The sequence below is a fragment of the Halichoerus grypus genome, chromosome 11, assembly GCF_964656455.1.
Source record: "Halichoerus grypus chromosome 11, mHalGry1.hap1.1, whole genome shotgun sequence".
Lineage (NCBI taxonomy): Eukaryota > Metazoa > Chordata > Mammalia > Carnivora > Phocidae > Halichoerus > Halichoerus grypus.
Window position 1 is genome coordinate 8,608,097 of NC_135722.1, and position 15,209 is coordinate 8,623,305.

Sequence of the window (15,209 nt, forward strand, 5' to 3'; positions counted from 1 at the left end):
GCTGCAGAAACATGGGGAGACCCCATCCCTCCCCCTGGAGGAGTGGGGGAGGTGTGCACCACAAAAGTCCTGAAAGTTTGGAGGATTGGTGGGCCTGAGATAAAAACGCTGAGTCAGATGCCGGGTGAACACAAAGTGAGGAGGGAAACCATGGAGACAAGAGTGGTTGCTTGTCTGTGAGGGTGCACTGAAGAGTGGGGGTTGGAGCTTTCAGCTCTGGGGCTAGAGATCCGGGCTATGCCATTTTCATCCCCCCATTGGTGCTGAAAGCCTAAAAGGAGCAAAGGAGAGGCACCCAGTGGAGTCTGGAGTCACGTACACTGAGCCCAGCCCCCTGGCAAAGGAGAGCAAATCCCACTTGGGAAGGACACCTGAGAATCAGCACAACAGGGGCCTCCCCCAGAGACCAGCAGGAACATCACTCAAACACCAAGTTTACACATCATAGAGAACTGCAAAGCTTCAGCTCTTGGGGAAAACAGTATTTAGCATTCATGGGGTCTTTTATTATTATTATTATTATTATTCCTTAGTCCTTCAGTGTTATGTTTTCAGCTATTTTCTTATTCTTTCAATTCTTTTTTATTCTTCTTAAGTTTTTATTATATATATACAATCTCTATATATTATTTTTGGTTTCTTTTCATTGTTTTTTATTTTATTTATGGATATCTGTAAGTTTTGCTTTCTTTCCTATTTCAAGATCTAGTTTCCTGTAACAAGCAGACCAAAACACACCCAATATCTAGTTTTTTGTTTTGTTTCTTGTTTGATTTTTCCTTCTTTTGTTTTGTGTCTGTTTTTCTTTCTGTTGTTTTTATTATTATTGTCTTTTCTCTTTCTTTCTTCTATTCTTTTCTGGACAAAACAATGAGACAGAAAAATTCACCCTAAAAGAACAGGAGGTAGTACTCACTGCTAGGGATTTAATCAATATGGATATAAGTTAGACGTCTGAAGTAGAATTTAAAACAAAGATTATAGAGATACTCGCTGGGCTTGAAAAAGCATAGAAGACACTAGAAAATCCCTTCCTGTAGAATTCAAAGAACTAAAATCTAGTCAGGCCCAAATTAAAAATGCTATTGTGGAGATGCAGTCCCAAATGGAGGCTCCAAAACTCAGAATAAGTGAGGCAGGAGAGAGAGTCAGTCAGTGATATAGAGGATAAAATGATGGAAAACAAGGAAGCTGAAAAGAAGAGAAAAAGACCACTGCTGAATCTCGAAGGGAGATGTCAAGAACTCAGTAATTCCATAAGTGAAATAATATCTGGATAATAAGGGTCCCAGAAGATGAAGAGAAGGAGAGAGGGGCAGAAGGTTTCTTTGAACAGATTATAGCTGAGAACTTCCCTAATTGGAGAATAGAAACAGACATCAAGTCCAGGAGGCCAGAGAACCCCCCTCAAAATCAGTAAGAATAGGTCAACACTTCGACATACACTAGTGAAGCATGCAAATTCAAAGATTAAGAGAAAATCATGAAAACAGTTTGGGACAAGAGGTCCTTAACCTACCAGTGTAGAAACATAAAGCTGGCAGAAACCTATCCACACAGACCTGGCAGGCTAGAAAGGACTGGCAGGATATATTCAGGGTGCTAAATGGGAAAAATATGCAGCCAAGAAGACTCAGTCCAGCAAGGCTGTCATTCAGAATAGAAGGAGAGAAAGAGTTTCCAGGACAAACAAAAACTAAAGGAACTTGTGAACACTAAACCAGCCCTGCAAGGAATATTAAAGGGGATTCCTTGAGCAAAGAGAGAGCCCAAAAGTAGCAAAGACCAGAAAGGAGTTGAGACAATCCACATGAACTGCCACTTTACAGTTAATACAATGACATGAAATTCATATGTTTCAATAGTTACTCTGAATGTAAATGGGCTAAATGTCCCAATCAAAAGACAGAACGTAACAGATTGGATAAAAAAGCAAACCCATAGATATGCTGTCTGCAAGAGACTCATTTTAGGCCCAAAGACAACTCTAGATGGAACGTGAAGGGGTGGAAAACCATTTATCATGTTAATGGATCAGAAGAAAGCTGTGATGGCAATCCTTATATCAGATTAATTAGATTTCAAACCAAAGACTGTAATTAGGAATGAGGAAAGACACTATATCATAATTAAAAGGTCTATCCAACAAGAAGATCTAACAATTGTAAATATCTATGCCTCTTACTTGGCAGTAGCCAATTATATAAGCCAATTAGTAACAAAACCAAAGAACCAGATGGATAATAACACAATAATAGTAGGGAACTCTAACACCCCAGTCACAGCAATGGACAGATCATCTAAGCAGAAGATGAACAAGGAAACTAGGGCTTTCACTGACACGCTGGACCAGTTGGACTTCACAGTATATTCAACTTCACAGTATATTCAGAACATTCCATCCCAAAACAGCAGAATACACATTCTTCTCGAGTGCACATAAAACATTCTCCAGAATAGACCAGATACTGGGTCACAAATCAGGTCTCAAGCAGTACCAAAAGACTGGGATCATTCCCTGCCTATTTTTGGACTATAGTGCTTTGAAACCGGAACTCAACCACAAGAGGAAATTTGGAAAGAACTCAAATGCATGAAGGCTAAAGAGCTTCCTACCGAAGAATGAATGGGTCAACCAGGAAATTAAAGAAGACTTTAAAAAAATTCATGGAAAGAAATGGAAATGAAAACACAGCTGTTCAAAATCTTTGGGATGCAGCAAAGGCGGTCCTAAGAGGGAAGTATTTAGCAATACAAGCCTTTCTCAAGAAAGAAGAAAGGTCTCAAATACACAAGCTAACCCTACACCTAAAGGAGCTGGAGAAAGAACAGCAAATAAAGCCTAAACCCAGCAAGAGAAGAGAAATAATAAAGATCAGAGCAGAAATCAATGAAATAGAAACCAAAAGAATAGTAGAATAGATCAACAAAACTAGGAGCTGGTTCTTTGAAAGAATTAATAATATTAATAAACCCTAGCCAGACTTCTCAAAAAGAAAAGAGAAAGGACCCAAATAAATAAAATCATGAATAAAAGAGGAGAGATCACAACCAACACCAAAGAAATACAAACAATTATAAGAGAATATTATGAGCAACTATATGCCTACAAATTAGGCAATCTGGAAGAAATGGATGCATTCCTAGAGACTATAAACTACCAAAACTGAACCAGGAAGAAATAGAAAACCTGAACAGACCGATAACCAGCAAGGAAATTGAAGCAGTCATCAAAAATCTCCCAACAAACAAGAGCCCAGGGCAAATGGCCTCCCAAGGGAATTCTACCAAACATTTAAAGAAGAATTAATACCTATTGTTTTGATGCTCTTTCAAAAAATGGAAATGGAAGGAAAACTTCCAAACTCTTTCTAGGAGGCCAGCATTACCCTGATCCCCAAACCAGACAAAGACCCCACCAAAAAGGAGAATTACAGACCAATATCCCCGATGAACAAGGATGCAAATATTCTTACCAAAATCCTAGCCAATAGGATCCAACAGTACATTACTGTTAACAGTAATAATAACAAAGGATTATTCACCATGACCAAGTGGGATTTATTCCTGGGCTGCAAGGGTAGTTCAACATCTGCAAATCAATCAGTGTGATACACCACGTTAATAAAAGAAAGGACAAGAACCATATGATCCTCTCAATAGATGCAGAAAAAGCATTTGACAAAATACAACATCCTTTATTGACAAAGACTCTCTGCAGTGGAGGGATAGAGGGAGTATACCACAACATAAAAGCTATAGTAAAAAACCCACAGTGAATATCATCCTCAGTGCGGAAAAACTTAGAGCTTTCCCCCTAGGGTCAGGAACATGACAGGGATGTCCACTCTCACCACCGCCATTCAACACGTTATTGGAAGTCCTAGCCTCAGCAATCAGACAACAAAACGAAATAGAGGCACCAATATTGGCAAAGGAGAAATCAAACTTTCACTCTTTTCAGAGGACGTGATACTCTATGTAGAAAACCCAAAGACTCTAACAAAAAATTGCTAGAACTGATACAGGAATTCAGCAAAGTCACAGGATACAAAATCAATGCACAGAGAAGTCCGTTGCATTTCTATACACTAACAATGAGGCAGAAGAAAGAGAAATCAAGGAATCAATCCCATTTACAATTGCACCCAAACCCATAAGATACCTAGGAATAAACCTAACCAAAGAAGTAAAAGATCTGTACTCTGAAAACTATAGAACACTTATGAATGAAATTCAGGAAGACATATGGAAATGGAAAACATTCCATGCTCATGGACTGGAAGAACAAACACTGTTAAAATGTCCGTACTCCCCAAGCAGTCCCCAGATTTAATGCAATCCCTAGCAAAATACCAACAGCATTTCTTTTTTCCCAGAGCTAGAACAAACAATCCTAAAATTTGTAAGGAACCACAAAAGACCAAAATAGCCTAAGCCATCCTGAAAAAGAAAAAGCAGGAGGTATGACAATTACAGTTTTCATGTTATACTACAAAGCTATGGGTATCAAAACAGCAGGGTACTGGCACAAAAATAGACACACAGATCAAAAGAACAGGACAGAAAGCCCAGAAACAAACCCACCATTACATCATCAATTAACTTTTGACAAGAAAGGCAAGATATGCAATGGGAAACATACAATCTCTTCAGAAATGGTCTGGGAAAACTGGTCAGCTACATGCAAAAGAATGAAACTGAACCACGTTCTTACACCATAGACAACAACGAACTGAACGGATTATAGACCTAAATGAGAGAAATCAATGCCTGTTGTTTAAGCCCCCTGGTCGGTGGTTATGTCCTTCTAGCAGCCCGAGCAGTTAATCCAGGCTCCGGCTACACTGAGGTGCACCCCAGCCATTCACAGCTTTTCACCCGTTTCTTCTGGGAGGCCTGTATGTTTATTTTTGTTTTTTGAGAGAGAGAGAGAGAGCAAACCCACACACGGAGATGGGGGGAGCGGATGAAGGAGAGAGAATCCTAAGCAGGCTCCACACCCAGCACGGAGCCCAAATAGGGCCTGGGCCGCCTTGATCTCACGACTCTGAGATCATGACCTGAGCCAAAACCAAGAGCGGGAGCCTAACCCCCTGGGCCACCACCCAGGCGCCCCTGGAGGCCTGCATTCTTCTTCGCGGTGTGAGGATACACGACGGGGAGGGGAGACACACCTGTGATGCATAAGAACAGGAACCGTGGGCCTGCCAGGGCCTGGGGCGTCAGCGGCTGGAACTGTGTGGGAGACTCTGGGCCATGAACGTGAGGCCGCCACCAGTGAGGGAAGGCGCCCCATCTTCCCGTTACCCCTGCTCCTCTCCCTTGCAGGAACGATTAGTATCTCTCTCTGCTCTCCACGTCCTTCCCCTATCTGCTCGCTTCCGCGCCCAGGGCTCCTGCTTCCTCTCCCCTTGGGATTGCCCGGACCCCCAAGTCTCTGATCCCGCACCCCTCCTGCGGCCCCTCTTGTCGGGTCAGCTCAGCTGCACCTCTCCGCGCTGGGGGCCACTCTCGGTCCCCCGCGTCCAGGTCCGGAGAGTCTGGTTGGCTCAGCGCTGCACCCAGCTCAGCCTTCCGATTGGCTGCCGCGGGTCAGGTGCTCTCATTGGGCCAATCAGTTCCGCCCCAGGGGGCGGGGTCACCTGGCTCAAACCCAGCCCCAGAGTAAGTTTCACGAGGGGGAAATTGCGGGCGAGCGAGGCAGGGTCTGCACCCCTGGTGACCGGGCCGCCCGGGGAGGGGGTGGGCCAGCACGAATCTTGGGCCCTGGAGAGCTGCTGGGAGCCTGGGTCTTGACCCAGGGAACATTCCTTGACAGAATTCCAGGCTGGAGCTCCCATCTCCCGTGAGATCTGATTCCCCAACCTACCGCTGCTATTTGGAAAAGAAAAGATTGGATTCCAACTCTTGTATTTATTTTTTTCATGTCTGGAATGTCCATTTCATTCGAAGGCATCAGGAGCAGTGAGGGAGAAGCAAGAGGGCTCTGTCCCTCCACCCCCACCCCTTACCTGGCCAGACCCCCTGTCTGTGCTGAGGGCCCACCCCGTGGAGAGGAAGGGGGCCGGCACCTGCGAGGGGCCTGCTGTGGCCCCAGAACCATCTCTGTGAGCGGGAGCCTGGCCCCCACTGTGGCCAATCAGCTGAGCTCTCACCTTCCTGCACACTTCTTGGGTTTCAGTTGGCACCTAATGGTACCCATGGAAATGTCTGCGTGTCTTCGTGTGAGCCACTTCCCCAGGCCTCACCCTCAGCTGATAATGAAGCAAACCTCAGACCGAATTCCATTGTACACCAAGGCATTTATGAAAGATGTGTTCGTCAACGAGGCACAGAGCCTCTCATCCAGCCTGCTCTGAAAGCAGAATGAAGACACCATCCTCGGTCATATTAGGTACTGTGGACCTCAGCTTGTGTGAAAGACTCACTCAGGGCAGGGTCTAGGTGCCCCCATAGTCCACATCAGGCAACCAGAAATCCCCCCAGAGACTGGGCATGGGCAAGTTGAGGGATCAAGCTTCAGGTGCCATCCCTAAAGAAACAGGCCCCGGGCTTCTCTCTCACACTGTGCTCCTACAACTCTGGGGTGGGTCAAAAGTATTTTAGCCACTTCCCATCTTATGAATAGCCTCATTTCACCAATGAGAAATCATTTCTAGCCCATATTAGGCTGATGATCGTGTCCTTAATTTTTCCAAGGAAAAATCATTTTCAATATTCAGTGTGCTAGTTAGAAAACATCTGGTGATCAGAAATGAAGATAGTTTATGTAGCCTCGTCTTTCAGGCAGAATGCCAGCCTACTGCCCCTGGTTTGTGGTTTCCTGATTAGAAAGTCGGCTACTCCTGGGGAGTTCTTGGGAAAAAACTGGCCTCTCTCTCTTGTTTTTCAGGCACCAGGAGAGTGTGCATAGGGACTGAGCATGACCCTTTTCTGGAAAAGTCTCAAGGAAGGGGGCCCACTAGAGTAGCCCAGAGAGCAAAGCAAACAGAGAGGGTGTAGAGAGAGCAGGCTGATGGTGCCAACATTTGCCCTGAGGGTCTGGCCGAGAGGAAGGGCTGAGGGGATCCTCACAACCCAGGCCTCCTGCCTCCTTTCCCAACCAGCATCCCCGAGGGTGGGCAAAGAGCCTTCTAGTCCCTTGCCTTCCCGAAGCCCCCAGGGTAGGACCGACCCTCCTGCCGTGTAGGATGCAAGGGGTTCTCAGGGAAACAGGGGAGCTTGTCTTCAAGTTCCCCACCTCCCTCTTTAGCATTCCTCCTTCCTAACTCTCTACTGCCTCCCCATCCTGACCATTTGTTTCAAAGAACACCCTCCCTCCCTCACAACAACCCTGGTTCCAGGCTACACAACCCTCACACCAAGACTTGGCCCGTCCTAAGTCCCATTTCTTCCAGGTCCTACCAGAGAACTGAAAACCACCATGGACTACTTTTTACTAAGATACCAATGGATTGAAAGGAGATTGAAAGCAAATGTTGTCTGGAAAGGCAAAGGCTAAAAAGCTGAATTCACTATGGCAAATTCCAGGCACCAGGACAGGAGGATAGAAACAGATGGGGATTAAGGGGACATCCCGCAAAACCTATAGAGAGATGAGGGGACTGTCTGGTGATGTTCTGGGCAGCTCTCTAGGTGACTCACCATAGTGAGGTGGGACAATGGCCCTTTCCCACAGCAGAGGGACTGCTGAGGGCAGCCTGGTTCTCTGAGCACTGCTGTCACCCTGGCAAGTGGCTCCCCTGAGCACCTGTCACCTCACCTTGGGCAGCATAGGGCCGTTCCCCTGGAGGATGGTTCTGTGGTACATCCAGCCAGCTGGCGGCCCTGAGAGTTCATTTGTCCTCCTATGTCTCAGTCACCCCAGATAGCCCTGAGTTTTCAGGGGAGTCTTGTGACTAGTTGGTTCCAGCCTGGTCTCTCTTGCACTGGGGGATTAAGGGACCCACCAGCTTTCACATGCTTGGGAAGGTACAGCCCAGGGAGGGTGACATCCTTAAGCCTCAAGCCTGACAGGGAGTGGCTGTAGCGGCCACCATGAAGGATGGCCAAATGGAGCAGCCATTCAGTAGGGTCACTGGTGGCAGAGGCTGGCTGAGCAAGCCTGAGATCATGGGGACTTGGCACTTCTGAGACCACATGAAGGGCTTGCTGCAAAGGAACAGAGGGATATTCAGAGGTGGCTAATTTTTTCAAAAGACTTTATCTTTTAGAGCCATTTTAGATTCACAGCACAATTGGGAGGAAGGTACAGAGAGTTCCCGGACACCCCTTGCTCGCCCCATGCACAGCCTCCCCCACTATCAACATCCCTCAGCAGAGGATCCATTGTTGTTACAATTGATGACCCCACACGGACACATCATAATGCCCCAAAGTCCACAGTTCACCTTTGGGTCCACTTTCAGTGTTGGATATTCTGTGGGTCTGGACAAATGTGTAATGACACGTACCCATCATTAGAGCCTCATGCACAGTATTTCACTGCCCTAAAAGTCAAGGTGGCTAATGTTCAGCATTCAACCTAGGGGCAGCTTGAACCCTGGCAATTTAGGCAGGGAAAGTGCATATACTTCCATCTGGTAGTCACAGACGATGAGCACCAGACTGGGAGTTGACAAAGAAAGCTAAAAGAGGGCTGAGCGAAGGAGGTGCTTGGGAAGACGTTGGGAACTGCGTACGCAGAGTCACGGGGTTCAAGCACCAGCTGGTGTGGCTACAGTGGGACAGAACTCAGTGGTTGGGTCTGGATTTTTTTTGGCACCCCGACAGTAAAATGAATGATGTGTCATGACAACAATGGTGAGTCTTGGTGGAAGGATGTAGACAATCCACGGAATACTAGCTAGGCACCAGACATCATGGGGGGTGACTTCTCCACATGACCTTACTTAATCCTGACAACATCAGTGGGAAGTGGATCATTACCCCCATCCCAGAGAAGGTGGGACCCAAGCTCTGAGAGTCAAGAGCTTTTCCCAAGGTCACTCAGCTAGAAATTGCTGGGAGAACCCAACAGGTGCCAAATTAATGTTCCTTTCTTCCTTTCTGGTTCAGAAGTCTAGAAAACTACGGTGGAAGTCCTTCCTGAAGATACACTTACTGATTCTTTGGTCTTGGTACAATTAGCCCATCCTTCAGCCCGTGAGAAAGGGAAAGGGAGAGACAGAACCTAGGTGGCCCGAGGGCGAGGGTCTCGCAGACAGCGGAGCACTGGGGTGTCTGCACTGGTCTCTGCAGCTGCAGGATTTGGGGCTCCTTCAGGCTGTCACTGGTTTGGGGATTAGCTCTTCAAAAGAAAGTATCCAACAATGCCTAGAAGGCTCATTGCCAGGGTCGCCCCTCCTCCAGTCAGGGCATATGCCACCTGAAAATGAATAGCCCATGGTCAGCATCCACAGCAAGTGCAGACAGGTTCTCCCTCCCTCCCAAGGGCCTGGGGGCTACACTCATTCTCCTTCCGAGCTGCCAGCCCAGAGTCCTCTCCTAGGAAGATGCTGGCTGGGTTACAGGGGACCTACTTCTTAGGAGACCTGTAAGTTGAGGAGGCCTCTTAGTGGTAGTCTTGTCTGGGCTTCTCCTGACAACTAGTGGGATGGGCAGATGGGATCCTTTTTTGTGAGCTAACGGGGTGATCACATTTGTTCCTGACTCAGGGTGGGAAGGGGGGAGGGGTTGTGCTTTGTTTCTGGGTGGCGCAGAGCTCTGGGGCTGAGCCTGGGAACTGCTCTGTGGTGTGGGCTACACTACAGACCTGTGGAGGGAGGGGCTGTGGCAGAAGCTGAGGAGAAACTTCAGGAAACCATGGCCACAGGAAGCATATTGGGTTCACTATGCACTGTGCACTGCAGCCTGGAAATTTCTATCTCCAGCCCCACCTCAACCCTGAACTCCAGACTCCTAGGTCCAACTGCTACTCAACATCACCACCAGGAGCTCTAATGGTCACCCCATCGCCAACCACATCCAAAATCTTCATTTCCCTCCTCAAACCTGCTGCTCCCATCCTCATCCTCATCCTCATCCTCATCTCATCCAGGGGCCTCCATCCACCCAATCTCCTGGGCCTGGAGCCCTGCAGGTGCTTCAGTACGGCAGTAGGGAGCAGAGACTCTAGAGAAGGACAGTTGGGGTTGGAATCTTGCCTCTGCCACTTATTAGCTGTGTGTTTGGGGGACAACAAATGTGGGAGCCAGAAGGGGTGGGTGGGGAAGCTGTGCCCCAGATCTTCCATAAATAAATCCTTGAGCTCATACATAGGCCCATGGACCTTGAGCATCCCTTGCCTGAGTGCTCTCTGGGACCTTAGATCTGTCATGGTGCTGGCTTGGCCCACACTCTTTCTGACATCCTTTGGGGGCATCAAGAGCTGCCTTTAGGGTGGATCCTACAGGCCATGGATCCTAGAAGGTCAGACTGGCAGGCCTCCAGAGGTCCTCCATCCAACTCCTCCTCCTGCACATGGGGAAACTGAGGCCCAGGGAGGGAGTGACTTGTCCACAGACCCCAAGTGGATCAGAAGCTGATTGAAGATTTGAGCTCAGACATCCTGACTCCCAGCCAGTGGGTCATGGCGATTCTCCCCTCTGGCTGCACAGCTTGGTCACTGCCACCCCAAGGGGACCTCCAGGAGAAAGAAGGATTGTCTCAAAGAGGGCCTTACCTGCCTGCTGTTGGGCTTGCCATATCTCAGGTTGGTGACAAAGTCCTCAGAGCTCCTGCCCAGAACACTGTACTTCATCTCCTGACCAATCTTCTCCTTCACAGAGTAGGTGATCAGCTTCAAAGGCCGTGGTCTGCACTTGTAGTCCAAGAGGTTGTTGACCCTATGGTGGCAGTTCCCCATCACTTCCTGAAGGAGCTCCTGTCTCACCACCGCTCTGTTGCTCAGAATGGAAAAGATGATGCCAGAGCCAGCCCCCAGGTACTCACCTGGAATCAGAGACACTACCATGGTCATCGGGAGCTGCAGGGGAAGGCGAGACAGGGAGGGAGAAGGGGAAGGACATAAGGAGAACCAAGGGAGTACACTATTGAGGTCTTGCTGTTTGTCTTTTCACAAATGTGATTGGAGGAGTCACAGATTTTGTTCTTTTTACTGAACGAGCTGTGAATATTTTTTGAAGTCAGTTAATGTCATGATTGCTTATGCCCATGTCATTGTATTTCATCCCATGGATGTAGATTATCTATCTGATCAAGCCCTATCATTGAACACTTAGGTTGTTCAAAACTTTTGCTATTATAAACAGTGATAGTCGTTTACTATTTGTGCAATTTTTGTGCACTCGTACATTTCAGAAAGAGATCAAATTTATTTTGGTATCCACTGCGTTTCACAAACTGTCTACTTTCCATATATTACTTCATCACCTTTTAACTTTTGAGGTAAATATTATCTCTATTTTATAATAAAAATATTGCTGTTGGGGGAGGTCATCCAGAGGATGTGACTGCTGGTGATCCATGAGCTGGACCCCAGAAATCAGAGGCTCCTCATCCCCTCCTTGTCCTTGGAATGTGCATTCTACTTGCCTTCCCTGCCTCCAGACCTATGGGACTCCACTCGATTACCCAGTGGGATATGGATGTATGGTCTGCTCAAGCAAGCTCAGGGAGTAACCAACTCAGTTTTCCCTTGCTCAACACTTTCTTCTAATTGTTCTCATGATGGTAACAAATATTTTGAAAATAATATTTCCAACAGTGCTTACTTGGAGAAGTCAGATGGATCACATAACCATCTCCCACATAGATGGCCCAGTGCTTATAGCCAATCGGAAAATCTGGATCAGGTCTCCAGGTTTGGGTTCTTCACTAAACTGCTACACAAAAACCCAAAACGGTGTGGGCGGGCTTCTAGGCAACAGTAGAGTGCCCAGCTGGGGCCCTGCAGCTTGGCCTGGGGACCCCACTGGGTGATGTTCATCACCTGGTGAGAGCCTGCAGTGGGAGGGAACTCCTGGCCCCTGTGGGGTCCTCATCCTGCTGTCATTTTGAGGTTCTGCACAACTAGGGGCTGGAGAAAAGGAGGACCTGGAGAAAAGGTCCTTGTGGAATGGGAGAGTGGAGATTTGTTCAGCGTGTGCATATTATTATGTATGTATGTGTGCACACTCCCGTTGTATGGGGTATGTGTGAGGGAGCACATGTGTGTATATGTACATGTGGTACATGTGTGTCTGTGTGTTGTGTTCCATGTACATGTACATCTCTGTGTGTTGTATATGTTGGTTTTGCATGTGTGTGTTGGGTGTACTCATGTGCACATCAGTGTGTGTGTATATGTTGGGTTTGCGTGTGTGTGTTGTGCGTACTCATGTGCACACCGAGGCTGTGAGCAAGCATGTGCAGGTGCATTGTACACCTGCTCCCGACCCTGCAGACATGACCACCTGCATGGAAACCCCTTCACTGAGCCTGGGAGCCCCAGACCCTCCCCAGCAGTCAGGGAGGAGAGTCACCAGCTTCTCTACCCTTCGCCAGTCCTTATCACACCTCTTGGCCCTCACTGTCCATGGCCGCACCAGGTACCTGATCCTCCTCAGATGCTGGCCCCTCCAGCCCCAGGACACCCGCCCTTGGAGATGCCAACCTGAGAGACATTGGCTGACGGCATCACCCAGGGACCTGAAGCTCTGGAGAGCTGGCAGCTTCTGCCCTGAGGGGGCTTGCTCCCAGCATGCACATGGCAGGCCTCAGTGGGCACTTTTCCAGAAGCCCCAGGGGAAGGAAGCATCACCCTATTGTTCAGGTGGGCAACCGAAGATCAGAAAGAGAGCAGCTTGGCCAAGAACACTCAGCTGGGCAGCACTGAGCTGCCTCTTCTCCCCCTGATTTGGTCCTGCCTCTCTCCCCCTCCACACCTCTTTCCTGCTCCTCAGTGCCCCCCACCCCCACACCAGGGGGCCACAACCTCTGATTTGAGAATGTTTCAGTTTCTCTCCCTTTCTGTGCCTGCTCTCAGCAAACCACAAACCTCTATAACTCATTGTAGGCCACCTAATCAAAGACCAGGGGTCAGCTTCCCTTAGCCCTCTTTGTCATGCCAATATCCAAAAACCAACACTGATCCCGGGAGTTTCTCCTGAATTCATCACCTTCTCATCCTCTGAATTCATCAGGCAGTCTCCGGGGCTGACTCTGAGACTTCACAGCTTTTTTTTTTTTTTAATTTTATTTATTCTAGTAATCTCCAACCCAACATGGGGCTTGACTCACCACCCTGAGATCAAGAGTTGCATGCTCTTCCAAGTTAGGCAGCCAGGTCCCCAACCCTCTTGACTGCACCCCTCCCACTCCCACCAGGCCATCTGTGCATGCTACCCCACACCCAGTCTCCCCAAGACCCACTGTGGCCTTCCCAAAGGGCACATCTGGCCATGACCTTCCCCTGGCCTCAGGGTATAGGGCATGCACCTTGGGCAGCTCACAGGCCCTCCAACCAGCCCTTCCTCAGCCCCCCTCACCCTCCCTGCCCTCCGGCCCCAGGCTGACTGGCTTGCCCTTCTCCTCACCACAGAGCTGGCCCCTGCCTCTGATCCCCTGCACATCTGGCTGTCTCGGTCACAGTCACCTTCCCCACCCCTCCTTTCTTCTTCTCCCCCACACAGACATCCCTCTCTGAGCAGCTGCTCTCAGGGCCCCAGCCTGGCTCAGCTGCCACCTCCCTCTGCATGGATCCTGTCCTGCTGGGATTCCCCGTGTCTGTGTGCACCTCCCTGTGGGCTCTGAGCTCCACTGGGGCAGGATCTGGTGTGCTGCCCAGCTCCTTCCTCCCCGGGATCCGGTGAAGGGCCTGGCCTGGAATGGGGGCAGAGGAAATCCACATGGAAGAGGGGTTGGAGGGTAAGCAGTGCCATGACTCAGCCAGCCAGGGCACGGCAGGCTCAGGGATGATCTCCACGTTGGAATCAAGGGGATTTTTCACTCTGGAAAACAGTATGGAGGTTCCTCAAAAAGTTGAAAATAGAGCTACCCTACGACCCAGCAATTACACTACTGGGTATTTACCCCATAGATAAATGTAGTGATCTGAAGGGGCGCGTGCAACCAATGTTTATAGCAGCAATGTCCACAATAGCCAAACTATGGAAAGAGCCTAGATGTCCATCCAACAGATGAATGGATAAAGAAGATGTGGTATATATACACAATGGAATATTATGCAGCCATCAAAAAATGAAATCTTGCCATTTGCAACAACGTGGATGGAACTAGAGGGTATTATGCTAAGCAAAATAAGTCAATCAGAGAAGATAATTATCATAGGATCTCACTGATATGAGGAATTTGAGAAACAAGACAGAGGATCATAGGGGAAGAGAGGGGAAAATGAAACAAGACGAAACCAGAGAGGGAGACAAACCATAAGAGACTCTTAATCTCAGGAAACAAACTGATGGTTGCTGGAGTGGAGGGGAGTGGCAGGGATGGGGTGGCTCAATGATGGACATTGGGGAGGGTGTGTGCTATGGTGAGCGCTGTGAGTTGTGTAAGACTGATGAATCACAGACCTGTACCCCTGAAAAAAAGAATACATTTTATTTTTTTATTTTTTTTTTAAGATTTTATTTATTTATTAGACAGAGAGAGAGATAGCGAGAGCAGGAACACAAGCAGGGGGAATGGCAGTGGGAGAAGCAGGCTTCCCACTGAGCAGGGAGCCTGATATGGGCCTTGATCCCAGGACCCTGGGACCATGAACTGAGCCGAAGGCAGAGGCTTAACCGACTGAGCCACCCAGGCGCCCCAAAAATAATACATTTTAGTTAATAAAAAAATATATATATAAACAAACAAAAAAAACCGAAATGGTATTTTTCACTCTGAGGTTCAATGTCTAACTAAGGTCAGGCCCAGACACCCTGCACAGTGGCTGGTGGCAGTAAAATGTGACCCCGGGCCCTGCCCGGAGAAGGAGAGGCTGCTTAGACAACAACAGGCGGATTTGTTTTGGCAGCAAGCAGGCCCTCGGCCCACCCCAGGGGATCAGGTGAGTGCAGAGTGGGCCGCTCCTTCCGAGAATGGCCTCATTTCCTCGAATTGCATGATTCAACTCATTTCCCTTCAGTGCACCCCAACCACGCAGCCGGCCTGCCCCCACCTGGACCGTGTGAATCTGCACATCAGGGCTGACAGGAAGGGAGATCAGAGTCAGAAGGCTGGAATGGAAGCATACTTACTGAGGCAGGACAGATGCCAAG